We start from the raw sequence: 17,888 nt of genomic DNA, 5'->3' as shown, positions 1-17,888 counted from the left end.
GCGAAGTGTGCCAGACACATAGTACTCAGTAAGGATTGCTGGATGACGGGATTAAGCTGCAGTCAGTGATGCTGAGTAAGGACCACATGGTTGAGAATAGCAGTTATCTCTAAGACATCTAAGACATCTAGTTTCCTGATCTATTGGGCCTATTCCTGAGGCTTATTACAACTGACCTGCTTGCCTGCCTGTCGTACCTGCTGGTCTCCAGAAAAGGGGCTGGGGACGCATGTGGATGCTAACAGAGAGTTTCAGGGAGTTGGAGGCCCTCTTAGCCTCTGTGTCCATTTTGAATATGTTGAGCAAGGTAGCCCACTTCATCCTTTTCTTCAGGAACATCCCTGGGCCTGGACATCGAGATACTGTTTTTGCAAAGGATCTTTCCATTTCAAGGCCATTCCCAAAGTATTGTTTTAGACCCAGTGCTCCAGTGCTCTGAGACACCTCCCTCCTCCTTTAAAACTTTTTATTTAGAAATAATTATAGATTCACAGGAATTTACAAAGAAATATATGGCAAGATTCCCATGTACCCTTCACCCAGCCTCCCCAAGTGTTAACATCTTGCATAGCTACAATAAAAAAAAAAAAAAAACCCAAAAATTGGCATTGGTGCAAACCATAGAGCTTATTCACATGCACTCATTCGTGTGTGTGTGTGTGTGTGTGTGTGTGTGTGTGTGTGTGTGTGTAGCTCCATGCAGTTTTATCCCATGTATAGTTTTGTGTAAACACCACCATAATCAAGAAGCTTAACTATACCATAAGCACAAGACCCCTTCGGAGGGCCCGTTTAAAAATGCACTCCAAGCACCGATACACCACTCTTCCTAACTTCAACCCCAGACTTACAGCTGAACAGGGACATTCTGAGTTGGAGAAGTACTTCTGATATTATACTCGCTATGGCCAGGGTAAGTTGAACACCTCATATTCTATTGTAGAATTTGTTTGCAATGACTTTCAGTGAGTCTCCAATGAGAACATATTCTTTCTCTGCAACTTCATTTTTACCCAAGGCCATCCCAGCCAGGGAGGCGCTCTAGGCAGCGCAGGAGGAGCAGCTAAAGGTCATCCTTTAGATGATGTGAAAGAATGTTACAAGTCCCTGTCCAACCAGTGCTACAAGTTGGAAACTGTTTAGAAGGAAGACCAGGTACAGGTCTCTTCAAGACACCTGAGAACTAGTGACACTGCCCAACACTTGACAGTTCTTATCTGTGTGTGTTGATCAAAGTAGTCAAGCCTACCCTCTCCAGCTGAATTCACTTGCTAGCTTACCAATTTGTGGTAAACCAGCACAGCGGGCTCCTTTAACCCATTCCCTCAAGGCTATACCATGTCCAAAACGAGGAGGCCTTCTATATCCTGGCCCAGAAGTATTTGGGCGAGTAGGAGAGGTCTAGACCATCAGAACACACCGATGAGCCCTGACCTTTCTCCAGCAAGTTCCCAACTAAGTGTGTAAGGGAAGGAAGTGGTGAGAAATGACACTGGAAGGTGGACGGGGGCCAGATAACCAGGAGCCTCGTATACGGTATTAAGGAGTTTGGATTTTCTCCTCTAGTCTGGTAAGAGATAAAAGCAAAATGGCTGGGTTATGTTACCTAGCTAATCCAATCAGCTGATCTGGGTATCTAGAAATAAACTCAGAGGGTGCAATTAAAGTAGAGATGAATGAGGCTTTTGTTTTTTAGTTTCCAAGGAGAGAGTAAGAGATGAAAGCAGATGTATTAGCTTTTGCAATTTAGAAATAAAAGGCTTGCTCCATGGATGTGATTTTTACTTCCATAGTTTATCCTTTTAAGATAATTTTAGTATTCTATTATTTATAATGATATGAGGCATTACTCCTATGATTAGGAAAAGAATGTGCTATTTTAAAACATATAAGGCAGAAGTAGATACTGATTGAAGACTGTGGCATTGTATTTCCTTATAAACATGTTGCTGTTTCTATGTGAGAGTCACTGTCTTTTTTTCTGGTTGTATTTGCTTGTTATACAGGAACTTTTTGGTGCCTAAAACAAAGGAAGAGGTGATTGCTTAATATTTCTGTTTAAACCAGTTATTAAACATCTGTAACAAAATACAAGTGCTGGCAAACGAGTGCTCTGTGCTTACTGCCACCTTCTCGCAAACAATTAAAGGGCTTGGACCCTTTAATTGGGAGTGAAGCTCTGCTCTTCTTTTTCCTGGGCCCATCTTCTACTCTTGGGTTGACCAGCCAGCCACGCAGTGTGAGGAAGCTTGGGCTGAAAACCTATGTGGGGGGCGGGGGCAGAAGATATGGAGGCCAAACTTGCCTGCTTAAATAGCTGAAGCTAGTTTCTCTTTTAGTTTCATCTGCTTCCATCCACCCCCACCCCCCACTCCAAAGCACAAGTTTTTCCCGTCAGTTCCTCACCCATTCCTTCCTTCCTTCATTTACCAAATGTTTACTGTGTGCCTATTTTATAACAGGCACAGAACTAGGGGCTGACTATCCAGTGAGTGGTAAACAAAACAGAGTTTCTGTTCTCATGGAACTTACAGCCTAAGGTGGGAGACCATCGATGAAGAAGTTAACATACCTATAAATATATAACGACTACTGGCAGTGGAGACTTTGGAGGTGACAATCGGAGGGTGATGACAGAGAGTAAGTAACAAGGCTGGCACATTCTCTGAGGAGATAGTATTTAAGGAAGGCGTTGGCATGTGCAGATCTGGGGAAGATGTTCTTAAGCAAAGGGAACAGCGCAGGGAAACACCCTGAGAGAACTCAGCTTGGCAGGACTGGAGCGCAGTGGGAGAGAGGGAAGGGGAGCAGGTCCCCAAAGCAGGGCCCTACACATTCAAAAGTCCATGATGGAAAGGCACTGAAGAGCTTTAAACCGGGAAAAATATGGTCAGATTTGTATTTTTAAAATATTATTCTGGCCGGGCGTGGTGGCTCACGCCTGTAATCCTAGCACTCTGGAAGGCTGAGGTGGGTGGATCGCTTGAGGTCAGGAGTTTGAGACCAGCCTGAGCAAGAGCGAGACCCCGTCTCTACTAAAAATAGAAAGAAATTATATGGACAGCTAAAATATATATATAGAAAAAATTAGCCAGGCATGGTGGCGCATGCCTGTAGTCCCAGGTACTCGGGAGGCTGAGGCAGGAGGATCGCTGAAGCCCAGGAGTTTGAGGTTGCTGTGAGCTAGGCTGTCGTGACAGCACTCTAGCCCGGGCAACAGAGTGAGACTCTGTCTCAAAAAAAAAAAAAAAAAAAAATTTTTTTCTGAGAGGCATGTAGACTTGTTTCTATGTGTGGAGTATCTCTCTCAGGATACACAAGGTCATTCTGGTTGCCTACAAGAAGGAAGTGGGTGGCTGGCGACAGGCGCAGGAGGCAGAATTTTTACTATAGACGCTTTATTAACTTCTGATTCTGTACCATAAGACGGCATTATATGTATCCCAAGCCTAGAGGCAGGAACAAGAGGAAGGCTATTGCAGACGTCCAGGACATATTGGAGACGTACATAGCAAAACTTCGTGATCAGACTGTGTGAGAGAACAAGAGGGAGGAATTGAGATGGTTCCTGTTTTTGGATTCTGGATTGAGCAGCTAAGAGGATGGTGATGATAAGTACTGAAATTGGGAAGAGTTGAAGAGGGACAGTTTGGGGACGTTGGCAGCCCCAGAGTTTCTATTTAGGAAGGCTTATGGGTGGCCAACTAGTTGGAAGGAGGGGCTGAAAGAAATTTGTTTTAAATATGTACTTCCATGGCATTTGTATCATTCAGGATATATTTAATCACACTGCAGTGACCTAAAATACACACACATGCTCACATGTGTGTGTGTGCATATACCTCAGAACTAAAAAAAGTAAAAACCTTAGTGACTTATACAAGAAAAGGCTTTTGTTTGGTTTTGGTTTTTTTATTGCTCAATATTTGCTGTGAGTCAAGGCAATTTTTCTTCGTGCGATGGTTCAGCATTCCAGGCTGCTTTGATCTTACATCTCAAACAGGATCACCTTGGTACAAAAGAAGGCAAAGCAAAAAAAAGAAAGCAAGGAGAATTGTGAATCTGCTTTAAAATATTCCCACCTGGAAGCAATGTGTAACTTTCACTCACATTTCAGTGGCCAAAGTAAAAGAGGTAGACAAACATAATACTCTCAAATGACTAGGAAGGGAAGGAGAACTAGAAATATTGATGAGCACTAATAATGTTTACCGTGACGCTTTACATAAGAATGAAAAAACTTCATATGTCTGTATCAAAGAACAGGGTGAAGGTTATGGAAAGAGGTAGAGCTTGGACCATCAGTGAACACCCGCACTGTTCAGTGTTGGGTTTTGTGTGTATGTGTTGGGGGAACCCAAGAATCCCAATTTTGGACACACTGAATTCAAGATGTTTTCATCCAAGTGGAGGTATTGAATAACCAGTGACATCAGGTCAGAGGACAGATCTAAACTGAAAATATAAATTTGGGAGAATAAAAAATATATATCTGCAGTTGGACAGCGGAAAGTGAAGTCTAATAAGAGTGGTCTAGGCTGGTGTGGTTAGGGATAAGATTGCCAAAGGAAACGTTTAGAGAATAATTAGAAGAGATTTACCCTTTTAATTTTGCCAATTAAAAAAAAGGAGAGTGCTGTGGACAGAGCCCTGCAGACAAACAAAATTAAAGGGTGGTTTGGAAGGGAAACTGAGAAGGAACAATCAGAGGTGGAGGGGGAGAATCGAGCAACATTATTAAAACTAAGCGAAAAGAGCTTTAAAAGGTATGTGTGTTTCCGTTCTTATCAAAGCAGAAGGCAGACCCTCCACTTGTGCAAGATCCCCTTCCCTTCTGCATCTCAACTCCTCTTTCTCTACTGAATCATTCTTATTAACACTTAACCACGTGCTGGTGACAGCTCCCATCTTATAAAACAAAGCCCACCTCTTTCCTTCTTTCTAACCACCATTGTGTTACAAAGCTCTAGGCACATGGGTACCCTTTCAGTTCCTCCAGTGTTTCAAGTTCTTTAGCACCTTTGCACTTACTCTTCCCTCTGCCTGGCTTTCCTCCCAGGTTTGACTAAAGTTAACTCTTTCCCATCTTTCAGGTCTCAGCTTAAATATCGTCTTCCAAAAAGGCCTTCTTTGACCCCACTTTATAAACCAGTCCTCCATCCCCACCCCAGACCCACAGCTGCTTCATATCACATTGCCCTGCTCTATTTCCTTCATAGCATTTACAATTCTCTGAAATTATTGTTTAATTATTTATATGTTACTCTAACCCCCAAAAAGCAAGTGCTAAGAGGATACAAAGAAAGCGTAGTTGGGGAAGGGCGATGAGGACTGAGGAGCATAAAGAGTGGTCATTCCCTCCCAAAGTGTCACCTTTTCAGCAATTTGAAGATACTGCTTTTTTTTTTTTTTTTTAAGAGATAGGGTCTTGCTGTGTTGCCCAGGCTGGAATGCAGTGGCACGATCATAGCTCACTGCAGCCTTGAACTCCTGGGCTCAAGCAATCCTCCTGCCTCAGCCTCCAGAGTAGCTGGGATTATAGGTGTGTGCCACTACACCTGGCTGATTTTCTTTAAAATTTTTTAGTTTTTAGAGACAGGGTTTCACTGTGTTGCCCAGGCTGGAGTGCAGTGGCACGATCATAGCTTTTTAAAAATTTTTTGTAGAGACAAGGTCTTGCTAGGCTGGTCTCAAACTCCTGGCCTCAAGCAGTCCTCCTGCCTAGGCCTCTTAAAGTACTGGGATTACAGGTGTAAACCACTGCCCCCGCTCTTTAAGATGATATGTTTATAGGAGAGTTGATACTATGATGAAACTAACTTTTGAGTAAGCAATCTGAAATTCAGATTGTCACACAAGCAGAGAAGTTAGTCAAAGTGTGGCCCCTTTATAAGGGCTTGCTGTCCCACCAACCAATGTTGTGGAGCTCACCATCTCCCTTGTCCTGGCCCCAGGAGAGATAACTCTGCTATTATAATCTGGCTATACCCTTGGGGTAACACCTCACCTGTCTATACAGCACAGGGCCGAGAACAGTGTCTAATGTATAGCAGGTGCTCAATAATTATCTAATAAATTATGACTGAATAAAGAAATAAAGGTCTATGAAGTCAATGGCTGTAAATGTTGCAGGCAGTTTAGCTAGGTTTGCGCTGAAATCCACCAATGATTTTGACATGAAGGAATTCATTGGTAACTTCAGCAGGGACATATTCAGTTGAGTATTGGCAAAATGGCCAGACTGTGGGTAATTGAGAAGGGAGTAGAAAGAGAAGAAAGAACGTGAAGCCAGGGGGACTGCTCTTTCTAGAAGATTGGTTGCAAAGGGGAGAAAGAACAGGATAGTAACTATAATATGCAAAATGAAGGGAGAGTTTTGATTTGTTTTAAAAGGCACAGACTTCAACTTCTTTTATATGCTTAGAGAGTAAAGCCAGTAATGAAAGAATTTAAGATGTACAAAAGGGAATAGGTAACTGATGGTGTGTGGACAAGAGGCAAGAGGGAATTTAACATGGATGGGACAAAAACCTCCCTTCCTCTGGGATAGGAAGGAGGTAAGGATGGGCGGGGGGAGGGGGTGGAGAGGCTGAAGGAGTAGTCCTGCCTCTGCCTTTGTTTCCTAAAACAGAAAGATCAGCCTAGATTGACTTTCCAAACTGCTCTTTTCAACTTCCTTTCTTACCCTGTTTAATTAGGTTCTGCATTTGTTTACATCTCCTCTTCACTTTTGCCCTTGTATGTTTTTTTTCTGCCAATTCCTCCCTATTCTGGATCCATCACCAGCACCTAGAAATTCAGCTGGTTCCAGTCTTCTGGAATCACTCTGCCCTTTGATACCCAAATGACAAAACAGTCTATCCCATGAAACTGTAGGAATCCCAGGCTTTTATCCAATTTATCTGTATTAACAAGTGCTTTCACAATTTAAAACAGTTTATCACCTTAATTCTATAATTCAGTTCCAACCGTGTAATAATCCAGCCCAAAGATGGACATGGCCCTATCCTTTATTCCCTTAAGACATAACTAGGATATGTTTAATAAGATTTTACTTGCAGGCCGGGCGTGGTAGCTCACACCTGAAATCCTAGCACTCTGGGAGGCCGAGGCGGGTGGATCGCTCGAGGTCAGGAGTTCGAGACCAGCCTGAGCAAGAGTGAGACCCCGTCTCTACTAAAAATAGAAAGAAATGATCTGGAGAACTAAAAATCTATATAGAAAAAATTAGCCGGGTATGGTGGCGCATATGGTGGCCTGTAGTCCCAGCTACTTGGGAGGCTGAGGCAGGAGGATCGCTTGAGTCCAGGAGTTTGAGGTTGCTGTGAGCTAGGCTGACGCTATGGCACTATAGCCCAAGCAACAGAGTGAGACTCTGTCTCAAAACAAACAAAGAAAAGATTTTACTTGAAGGCTTAGGGACAATAGAAAAGAATCATAAGACAGAAAAGTAAAAAAGTCTTGTAACCTAAATGTGCAGCCTATTTTGTTCTTGCTTTACCATGAATTCTCAGATATGAGGAAAACATCTAATTGGAAAAGCACTGTTGATCTTATCACATAGAAAAACTTCTAAAAACCTTATTTGAACTCGTTTGCTCTTCCAACCAAGGTGCTGTTCCTACGTAAGCTGTCTGCTCCCTTCTCCTTGGCCCCAAAGGGTTTCCTCCCACAGCATGTTAGGCACAAAATCTCTGACCTTCAACAGAGTCCTTCTCCAAATCACACCCTGCTACAAGGTAAGTAGGAGGAACAGATTTATGCAAAACAAAAGCGCTCGTTGTCAGTAAAACCTGACCACCTTAACTACAATCCTGAGATGGTGCAGGTTTGTACCACATACCACACCCAGAAACAGAATGGAAGGATTTCTGTTTGTCTGCTGACCCTTCCACATCAGAATCTCTTGGGGTCTGGGAATCACAGACCAGAACATGTTTGACTGGTAAGATATGCTTTAGGTAATTATTATGGATGAAATGCTTAGTTTGGGGGCTACAATACGGATATATCGGATATATCTATACATGTACACTGCATATTGCCATTGTATTTTATTTCTGTCTCTTCATGATTTCTGAAGTTTTGATGACAGGGGAGATTTTATTTAGCTGTGGCTGGTGCCACCTAGTGGACATCATCTCCTCAACAGGTTTGAGTTCAGGATTTTTACCAACCTGGAAAAGATGGTGAGGAAGATGAAGGTGACTAACATTCATTATTTCTTAGGCACTGTGTAAGGTGTGATGCTAATCTATTTAAATCCATTGGCTAATTTGATCTTAAAAAACCCACTGCAGGTGGGAACAACTCTCCCCATTTTACAGGTAATTGGAACTGAGACAAGGAAAGGTTAAGTGAGTTGCCTAAGGAAGGCCAATCAGAAAGTAAATGGCAAAGCTAAAATTCCACAGCCCAAACCCTTTAACTACTAGACTAAAACACTGAGCCAATTCTATAATTAAAGAAACCATTACAATGTGTTTGCATAGTGGTAGATGAGTGAATGGTGATGGTGTCATTAGCACCTTGGAGATGGTTGAAGACAAGTACAAACAGGTTCCAAGAAAGCAGCCTGATTGTCCCCTGGGGCATTAAGAAGGGGCCAAAAAATGTCCTGCACTGGACACTGGGTAAACAAGATTCATTCTGAATTCCTCTGGTGCCTTAGCTAAGTGTTAAGGAGGACTTAGGCTATCATTTTTATTGTCTCTTATTGCAGGAGATAAGCAAACAGTATCAATAAATGGAATAGCTCAACTTGAGTGAAGACTGACACTCTCCTCCCCCTACAGCAAATTAGAAAGCTGACAAAGAGTATATCATTCTCTAGCCTCTCAATGAGAAGTTCATTGCACTCGAGTGCCTATTTTTTCTCTGCTAAGTAAACTTTATAGCTATCTTCATGGTGCTGTCAAGGACTTTCCGTGTAACTTGGAAAAATTAAATCATTCCTGTATGCATTTAGTCAGCTTGGGCTGCTGTAACACAGTACCATAGACTGGGTGGTGTAAACAAAAGAAATTTTTTTTCTCACAATTCTGGAGGCTAGAAGTCCGAGGTCAGGGTGCTGGCATGGTTGGGTTCTGGTGAGAGCTCCCTTCCCAGCTTGCCGACAGCTGCCTTCTTGCTGTGTGCTCAGTGCATGTACATGCAAGCTCTCTGGTGTCTCTTCTTGTAAGGGCACTAAACAAACCCACCATGAAGGACCTACCCTCATAACCTCATCTAATGCTAATCACCTCCCCAAGGCCCCATATCGAAATACTACCACATTGGGGGTTAGGGCTTCAACATGAATTTTAGAGGGATACAAACATTCAGTCCATAATATTCTGGCCCCCCAAAAATTCATGTCCTTATTGCATGCAAAATATATTTCATCTCTCATACCCCAAAAGTCTTAAGTCATTCCAGTATCAACTCAGAAATCTAAAGGCCAAAGTCTCTCTAGATCCCATGGAGTGTTAGGAAATCAGCTGCTAAGAATGAAAAAATAAAGGGAAAAAAAAAGTTCAGACTCATCTAAATATCATCTAAATCTGATACAGATGAGACTTGAGGTATGATTCATCCTGAGGCAAAATTCCTCTCTGGTTATGAACCTGAGAAACCAGACAAGTTTTGTGCTTCCCAAATACAATGGTGGGGCAGGCATAGAATAAACATTCCCATTCCAAAAGGGAGAAATAGGAAAGGAAGGAGTGATCAGTTCAGGCAAGTCTGAAACTTAGCAAGGCAAATTCCAGTAGATCTTAAGGCTTGGGAAAATTCCTCTTTGGTTTGTGCTCTGCCCTCTAGGCTCACTGAGGTGGCAGCATCACTCCCACTGCTGATGGCGCAGCCCCAACCACGTGGCTGTGTGGGAGGGCCCTGCCCAAGCAGCCCTTTGAAACCAAGGTGGAAGCAGTCTTGCCCTCTCCCTTCCCCCTGGGCTCCTGCACTCTGGGCCTGTGGTGGGAGTGGCAGTTCTGATGATCTCTGGATGACTTTGAAATCCTTTTTCTTGAAGGATAGCACATGTTCACAGCTGAATAGCTCTATGGTCCCGTCCTGTAAAATCCAAGAAGTCCAAATGATTTCCTTCATTTTGCACCTCCTCCTTTGTCCCCTTTAGATCAAACTGGCAGTGTCTCTGCTGGTATAATCCCATCTCTGTTCCTCGTTTCTGTTGAAATGGCTGATTAAGCCCGTGAATAGCACTCAGGATCTTTTTTTTATCAGATCAGCCACGTGCTCAGCGTTCTCTTCAGAGCAATCTTTCTTGTTTTTTAGCATATGGATAGGCTAAGAATTTTCCAAATATTCAATTTCTGGTTTCTTTTTGCATAACAATTCCTTCTTCAATTCATCTCCTTCCTTTCACATTTCACTATAAGCAGTCAACACTATGCTTAGAAATCTTAGTTAAATATCCAATTTCAGCCTCACAAGTTCTACCTTTCACAAATACTAGAACACAGGCCAGCCAAGTGCTTTGCCATTTTATAACAAGGATCAACTTTCCTCCAGTTAACATGTTCCTCCAATGATATTTTCCTCCTTTTTTTCTGAGACCTCACCAGAATCATCCTTAACATCTGTATTTCTCGAATAGACCTCAAAATCCCTCCAGCCTTTACTTATTATCCAGTTGCAAAGCCACTGCCACATACTTAGGTATTTGTTACAGCAACATCCCACTTCTTGGTACCAAAATCTGTATCAGTCAGCTTGGGCTGCCACAACAAAATACCACAGATTGGGTAGTATAAACAACAGAAACTTATTGTCCTACAGTTCTGAAGCTGGAGGTCTGAGATCAGGATGCCAGCATAGCTGGGTTCTGGTCAGGATTCTCTTCCTGGCTTGCATACAGCTACTGCCTTCTTGTTGTGTGTTCACATGGCCTTCCCTCAATGCATGTGTGTGAAGAGAGAGAAAAAACAAGCTCTTCAGTGTCTCTTTTTATAAGGGCACTAATCTCATCAAGAATTAGTGATTAGATCCTGACTGCTTTACAATTGATGCTATCTTTAATGGAAAAGTTCTCATTTTAACTAATTTTATTTGAAGTTGGTACAACAAAAAGACATGAAGTAAAACATTTTTTTTCTTTAATATGAGAGGTATTCTTTTCTAAAAGGTCTTGCTAGGTTAAGAAATTAAGGAAACCTCCAAGAAGTTGAATTTGTCATTCTTAATACAGTTATACATCGCTTATTGACAGAGATGTTTTGAGAAATGCATTATGTTGTTGTACAAACATCGTAAAGTATACTTACACAAACCTAGATGGTATAGCTTACTACACACCTGGTCTATATGGTATAGCCTATTGCTCCTAGGCTATGAACCTGTATGGCATGTTACTCTATTGAATATTATAGGCAATTGCAACACAATGATAAGTATTTGTATATCTGAACATAGAACAGGTACAGTAAAAATATGGTACAAAAGACAAAAAAATGGTACACCTGTATAGGGTCTTACAATGAATGGAACTTGCAGGACTGGAAGTTGCTCTGGGTGAGTCAGTGAGTGGTGAGTGAATGTGAAGGCCTAGGATATTATTGTATACCACTATAGACTTTATAAACACTGTATGCTTAGACTACACGAAATTTATTTATTTATTTTTAGACAGAGTCTCACTCCGTTGCCCTGAGTAGAGTACCGCGGCATCAGCCTAACTCACAGCAACCTCAAACTCCTGGGCTCAAGCGATTTCTGTCTCAGCTTCCCCAGTAGCTGGGACTTTATAGGTGCACACGACACCTGGCTAATTTTTATATTTTCAGTGGAGACGGGGGTCTTGCTCTTGCTCAGGCTGGTCTCGAACCTCTGAGCTCAAACAGTCCTCTTGCCTTGGCCTCCCATAGTGTTAGGATTACAGGCGTGAGCCACTGTGCCCAGCTACACTAAATTTATAAAAAAAATTTTTTCTTTCATCAACAGTAAATTTTTAACTTTTTTTTTTTTTTTTTTTAAGGCTAGCCAAGTGAAGAAGGAACAAAGAAATCTGTAACTGGTTGTGATCAATTAATTGTAAACACCATTGTACTCGGACCAGCCAATTTTTTAACTTTTTGGTTATTGTAATAAAACTTAGCTTAAAACACACATTGTACAGCTGTACAAAAATATTTTTCCTTATTCTATAAGCCTTTTTCTTTTAAAATTTTTAAATCTTTTACTTTTCAAACTTTTTTGTTAAAAATTAAGACACAAACACACACATTAGCATAGGCCTACACAGGGTCAAGATCATCAATATCACTGTCTTCTACCTGCACATCTTGTCCCACTGGAAGGTCTTCAGTGGCGATAACAGGCCTGGAGCTGTTATCTCCTTTGATAACAATGCCTTCTTCTGGAATAGCTCCTGTAGGGCTTGCCTGAGGTTATTTTACAGTTAACTTTTTTTTTTATAAGCAGAAGTATACTCTAAAATAATGATAACAAAGTACAGTAAATACACAAACCAGTAACATAGTCATTTCTTATCAAATATTATGTATGGTACATAATCGTGTATGCTATAATTTTTTTTTTTTTTTTTTTTGAGACAGAGTCTCGCTGTGTTGCCCGGGCTAGAGTGAGTGTCGTGGCGTCAGCCTAGCTCACAGCAACCTCAAACTCCTGGGCTTAAGCGATCCTACTGCCTCAGCCTCCCGAGTAGCTGGGACTACAGGCATGCGCCACCATGCCTGGCTAGTTTTTTCTATATATATTTTTAGTTGTCCAGATAATTTATTTCTATTTTTAGTAGAGACGGGGTCTCGCTCAGGCTGGTCTCGAACTCCTGACCTCAAGCGATCCACCCGCCTCGGCCTCCCAGAGTGCTAGGATTACAGGCGTGAGCCACCGCGCCCGGCCCGTATATGCTATAATTTTATATGACTGGCAGTGCAGTAGGTTTGTTTACACCAGCATCACCACAAACATGAGTTAATGTATTGTGTTATGTTGTTAGGCTGGCTGTGACATCACTAAGCAACAGGAATTTTTCAGCTCCATTATAATCTTATGGGACCACCATGGCATATGTGGTCCACGGTTGCCCAAAATATTGCTATGTGGAGCATGACTATATTTTAAACTACTTTTAAATTCTAAACAGTGAAGGCAGATGATTCGCAAAAAATTAGTACTTACCTGCTTTCTGTCCCCTCTCTCTGTTCTTTAGAACTTTCCCGTTATATTTGTTTTGTCCAGGTTTATTACATTTACCTTCTATTCTGCAACCAAAATTTCTATAGTTGCTTAGTATTAGTAAAGTTGAATATTTAAACCAGCTATACTTTATTAGAATGTAAGTTTTTTACAGGCAAAATAAGTTATTTGCTTTGTTCACTGATGTATCTGTAGTGCCCAGAAGAATGTCTGACACATAGTAGGCACTAATAAATGCTTGAGTAAATTACTTTACCACAGTTTTTCACTTCCTGAGTTTTAAATTTTAATTTCTCTAATTGACTAGATTTCATTGTTGTATATACATATATGTATAAATGAATACACACATATACACAGAGTAGCCCCACCCACCACCCTCCAAAAAGCTCAGGTATGTTGTGTTGCTTAAGTTCCTTCACGATTGAAAATGACTGTCATTTGCCTGTATGCTTGACTACCATCCTCACTGGACATAATATTTTTTGGCTGTACGTCCCCCAGCAGGACCTCTATGCACATGGGCCATTATCTTCTGGCATTGGATGCTCCTTGCTCATTTTATTGAGTGAACTCTGAATATTGGTGTAATAAATTGTTCTTTACAATCCTAGTTTTATCAGTGTCCTCACAACATAAATTTTTTATTTAAGCTTTTAGCCAGTTATTTTCCACATTCATGTACAAGTTTTAAATGTTTTTAAATTTTGACATGACCATATCTTTGATGATATTCTTTAGTAGGTCAACAAATATTTTGTGAGGACCTTCTGCTCAGTTCTGTGTATCATACAAATATGAATGAACAATGGACCCTATCCTTAAGGAGCTTTATTTGTAGGGTGGATAAAATAAGCATGTTGACACAACACAAAGTAGAAAGTGATATCTTAAAAGAAACAGTGCCTGGGTGTTCTGAAGGTGCAGTAATTATCAAGACGAATAAAATAAATGAAAATTTATTGAAGGTCCATTATTTAGCAAGCAATAAAAAGCCTTTACAGATGTCATCTCCTTTGATCTTCAGGTCAACTCTGGGGAAAGCTATCATTATCCCCATTTTACTGATACAAAAATTGAACTTAGGCCGGGCGTGGTGGCTCACGCCTGTAATCCTAGCACTCTGGGAGGCCAAGGCGGGTGGATCGCTCGAGGTCAGGAGTTCGAGACCAGCCTGAGCAAGAGTGAGACCCCGTCTCTACTAAAAATGGAAAGAAATTATCTGGCCAACTAAAAATATATACAGAAAAAATTAGCCGGGCATGGTGGTGCATGCCTGTAGACCCAGCTACTGGGGAGGCTGAGGCAGTAGGATCGCTTAAGCCCAGGAGTTTGAGGTTGCTGTGAGCTAGGCTGATGCCACGGCACTCACTCTAGCCGGGCAACAGAGGGAGACTGTCTCAAAAAAAAAAAAACAAAAAAACAAAAAAACAAAAAAACCCCAAAAATTGAACTTAATTAATTGTTCAATATCACATAGGGAGAATTCAGATTTGAACCCAGTTCTGCCTGATTCCAAAGCTCATACTCTTTCTCTACTACACTGTATTACCTGTTGCAAAAGTGAATCAGAGAAGGCAGCATGTGAGCAGGTGCCTTGATGGGGAGGTAGTTCTTAAGGTTGGAGTAAGAATTGCAAATCCATGCCTAGTACTTTCCCCAGTGGAGAGACTCATAGGTGTTAAATCTACCATTAGGAATTGTTTTTTGCTCCTTTGGAGTTCTGGAGGTAGCCATTATCAATTATAAGAAAGAAACTCCAAGTAGCTGTGTTTTAGGTTTCCTGGCATTCTTTGGCCTTGGATATCTATCTTCTTCCTTCTTACCCCTTTGCACAGATGTATAAGCTCTTCAAAACACCATGGGAGATATAAAGCAGTGGTTTTCAAACTTAAATTACAACCCAATCAGTGTACTCTGACATCATTTTAGTGTGTTGTAACCAGCACATTTTTTAGAGGGGCAGAATAGAAATTGCAGAGAGCACTGCATATAGAAAGGGTAAGTATAGTTTCATATCACTGACATGTATATTTATGTGTGTGAGTTTGTGTTTATATACTGGGCTATGATGTGATACATTTATTTAAACAGTAACAGGGTCTATTTAAAAACCAAATAAACCAGGTGTGTTAGTCTGTTTGTGCTGCTGTAACAAAATATCTGAGACTGGGTAATTTATAAACAACAAAAATTTATTTCTCATAGTTTTGGAGGCTGGAAAGTCCAAGATCAAGATGTCAGTAATCTAGTGTCTGGTGAGGGCTCTCTGCTTCCAAGATGGCACCTTGTTGCTGTATCCTCACATGGTGGAAGGGCAAAAGGGCCAGGCAGCTCTCTAAGGACTCTTTCATAAGGGCATTAATTCCATTCATGAGGGCAGAACCCTCATGACTTAATAACTTCCCCAAAGGCCCCACCTCTTAGTACCAACATATGGTTCAAATTCTAACATATGAATTTTGGAAGGACACATTCATTCAAACCATAGCACCAAAGAAGCCTGTTACAACTGGCATGGAGTGGCAGCTGAGATTAGGGTCAAGGGACCCACAGATGAAAGCTTTCTTAAGTCTAGGAAATAGTATCACAGATTACTTGCTTATAATATAATGGCATAGCCAGAGAGCAGTTTAACAACCTAAGCATTCTTTCAGGAGTAAGATGAATAGAAAAGGAGAGAGAAAAAACAAAGCAATTGTTTTTTAGCAAAGTAAGCTGTAGGAAGGAGCGGGCATACTCAGCTCAAAGGATATACATTGCAAAATTTTCCTTCTTAGAAAAGAAGGAAGTTTGCAGGACCTCTCTAGATCAAAGGGCTTCTTTTCAAATGGATATGTATATTGCCAGGCCTCAAAGGATGTAATCTTCTTAAAGAGATGAGTGGGAAAATGCCTTGAATCAGCAATGTTCAGTCCTTACAGTCTTTATTTCCTTCTTATTCCATGAATCTGTCCCTTGCCTAGTTTTTGATGGTGTTTGAAAAGCTGGCTGTCATAATTTTATAAGGCATATATCTAACCAGTATATTCTACTGTCTTTTCCATCCATTTCTACTTATCAAACTTGTTGGCCGGGTGCGGTGGCTCACACCTGTAATCCTAGCACTCTGGGAGGCAGAGGTGGGCGGATCACTCGAGCTCAGGAGTTCAAGACCAGCCTGAGCAAGAGCGAGACCCTGTCTTTACTAAAAATAGAAAGAAATTAGCTGGACAACTAAAAATATATAGAAAAAATTAGCTGGGCATGGTGGCACATGCCTGTAGTCCCAGCTACTTGGGAGGCTGAGGCAGAAGGATTGCTTGAGCCCAGGAGTTTGAGGTTGCTGTGAACTAGGCTAACGCCACAGCAATCTAGCCTGGGCAACAAAGTGAGACTCTGTTGCAAAAAAAAAAAAAAAGAAACAAACTTGTTAACATATGGTGGACACTATCAAGATCAGTTCTTTTATGAACAATCCATTCATACTTTCTAGCATTTTGGTCATCATAGGTATTTCTGGCTTCTTGGTGTTCTTCTCTTAGGTGTAACAGTATTGATTCCCCCCAAATTTAAGGTGTGTTCTTTGTCTTTGAATATGTCTTGCTGGATTACATGAATATATCACACCAAGTTTTGTTACAGGCTCTATTTCTCAACTGTTGCTCTGAAATCTTACTTTTTCAAGGATATTTACAATCATATCTTATTTTATTTAGCACTCCCAAACATGGATTAACAGTACAGGTAAACCTGATCATTATCCTCTGTAAGAGCCATATAATTCTCACATCTGTGCCCTTGCTCTTCCCTGTTTGATATGCCTCCTTCATTGCTCTGCTTTCCATATTTTATCTGTTCATTAAGGTTCAGCTTAAATCCCTTCATAAAGTCTATCTCACTACCCTCAGTCCCACTGCTCATCACTTTCTCTGAATGAAGGTAGCACTGCATTCCCTCTAAACACTTAGAACTTAATTATATGGATCTTTTAAGTATTTATGTAAATGTTAGCTTGTATGGTCCTTGAGGTAGGGACCATTATTTAGACAGCTCTTGCCATCTGCAGTCTTCGGCATTCAGTGGGACAGAGTTGAAAGAGTATTAGGAGATGAAGGTTATTGTCCTAACCTAATATTGAGGAGTCTGAAAGCAGCTCTTGAGGAAACAAGCTGATATGTATCTTATTTTTCTCACAGCATAAACATGTAAGTGGAAGGCTAGCAAAACATCTTGAAGGCCATTAGCTTATAATTCACAGGCTGGTAGACGTCTGTCAGTAAGATAAAAGTATGCGCCTCAGTGCTTCAGTTTGTTCATTATGATGACTTCATTTTTATAAACCTTAGGTTAGTAGCATGCTGTATAAAATAAATATTAATGGCAACTCTTGATTAAAAAAATGTGACTGGTTACAGCACACAGGTCACTAATAAGGGATACTAGAGAGTAGTAATAAAATATCAATCTATCTACAGTCTCACGTATCAATTTAGGTAAAGAGATTAATTTGTCACACTGCTACTGCATTGGTAATGTGAAGTAACCACAATTCAGAGGGAAAATGGGCTGGGCGGTGGCTCACGCCTGTAATCCTAGCACTCTTCTGGGAGGCCGAGGCGGGAGGATTGCTCCAGCTCAGGAGTTTGACACCAGCCTGAGCAAGAGCGAGACCCCATCCTCTACTAAAAAATAGAAAGAAATTATCTGGACAACTAAAAATATATAGAAAAAATAGCCAGGCATGGTGG

The sequence above is a fragment of the Lemur catta genome, chromosome 11 (genome assembly GCF_020740605.2).
Source record: "Lemur catta isolate mLemCat1 chromosome 11, mLemCat1.pri, whole genome shotgun sequence".
NCBI lineage: Eukaryota > Metazoa > Chordata > Mammalia > Primates > Lemuridae > Lemur > Lemur catta.
This window is presented reverse-complemented; position numbering follows the sequence as displayed.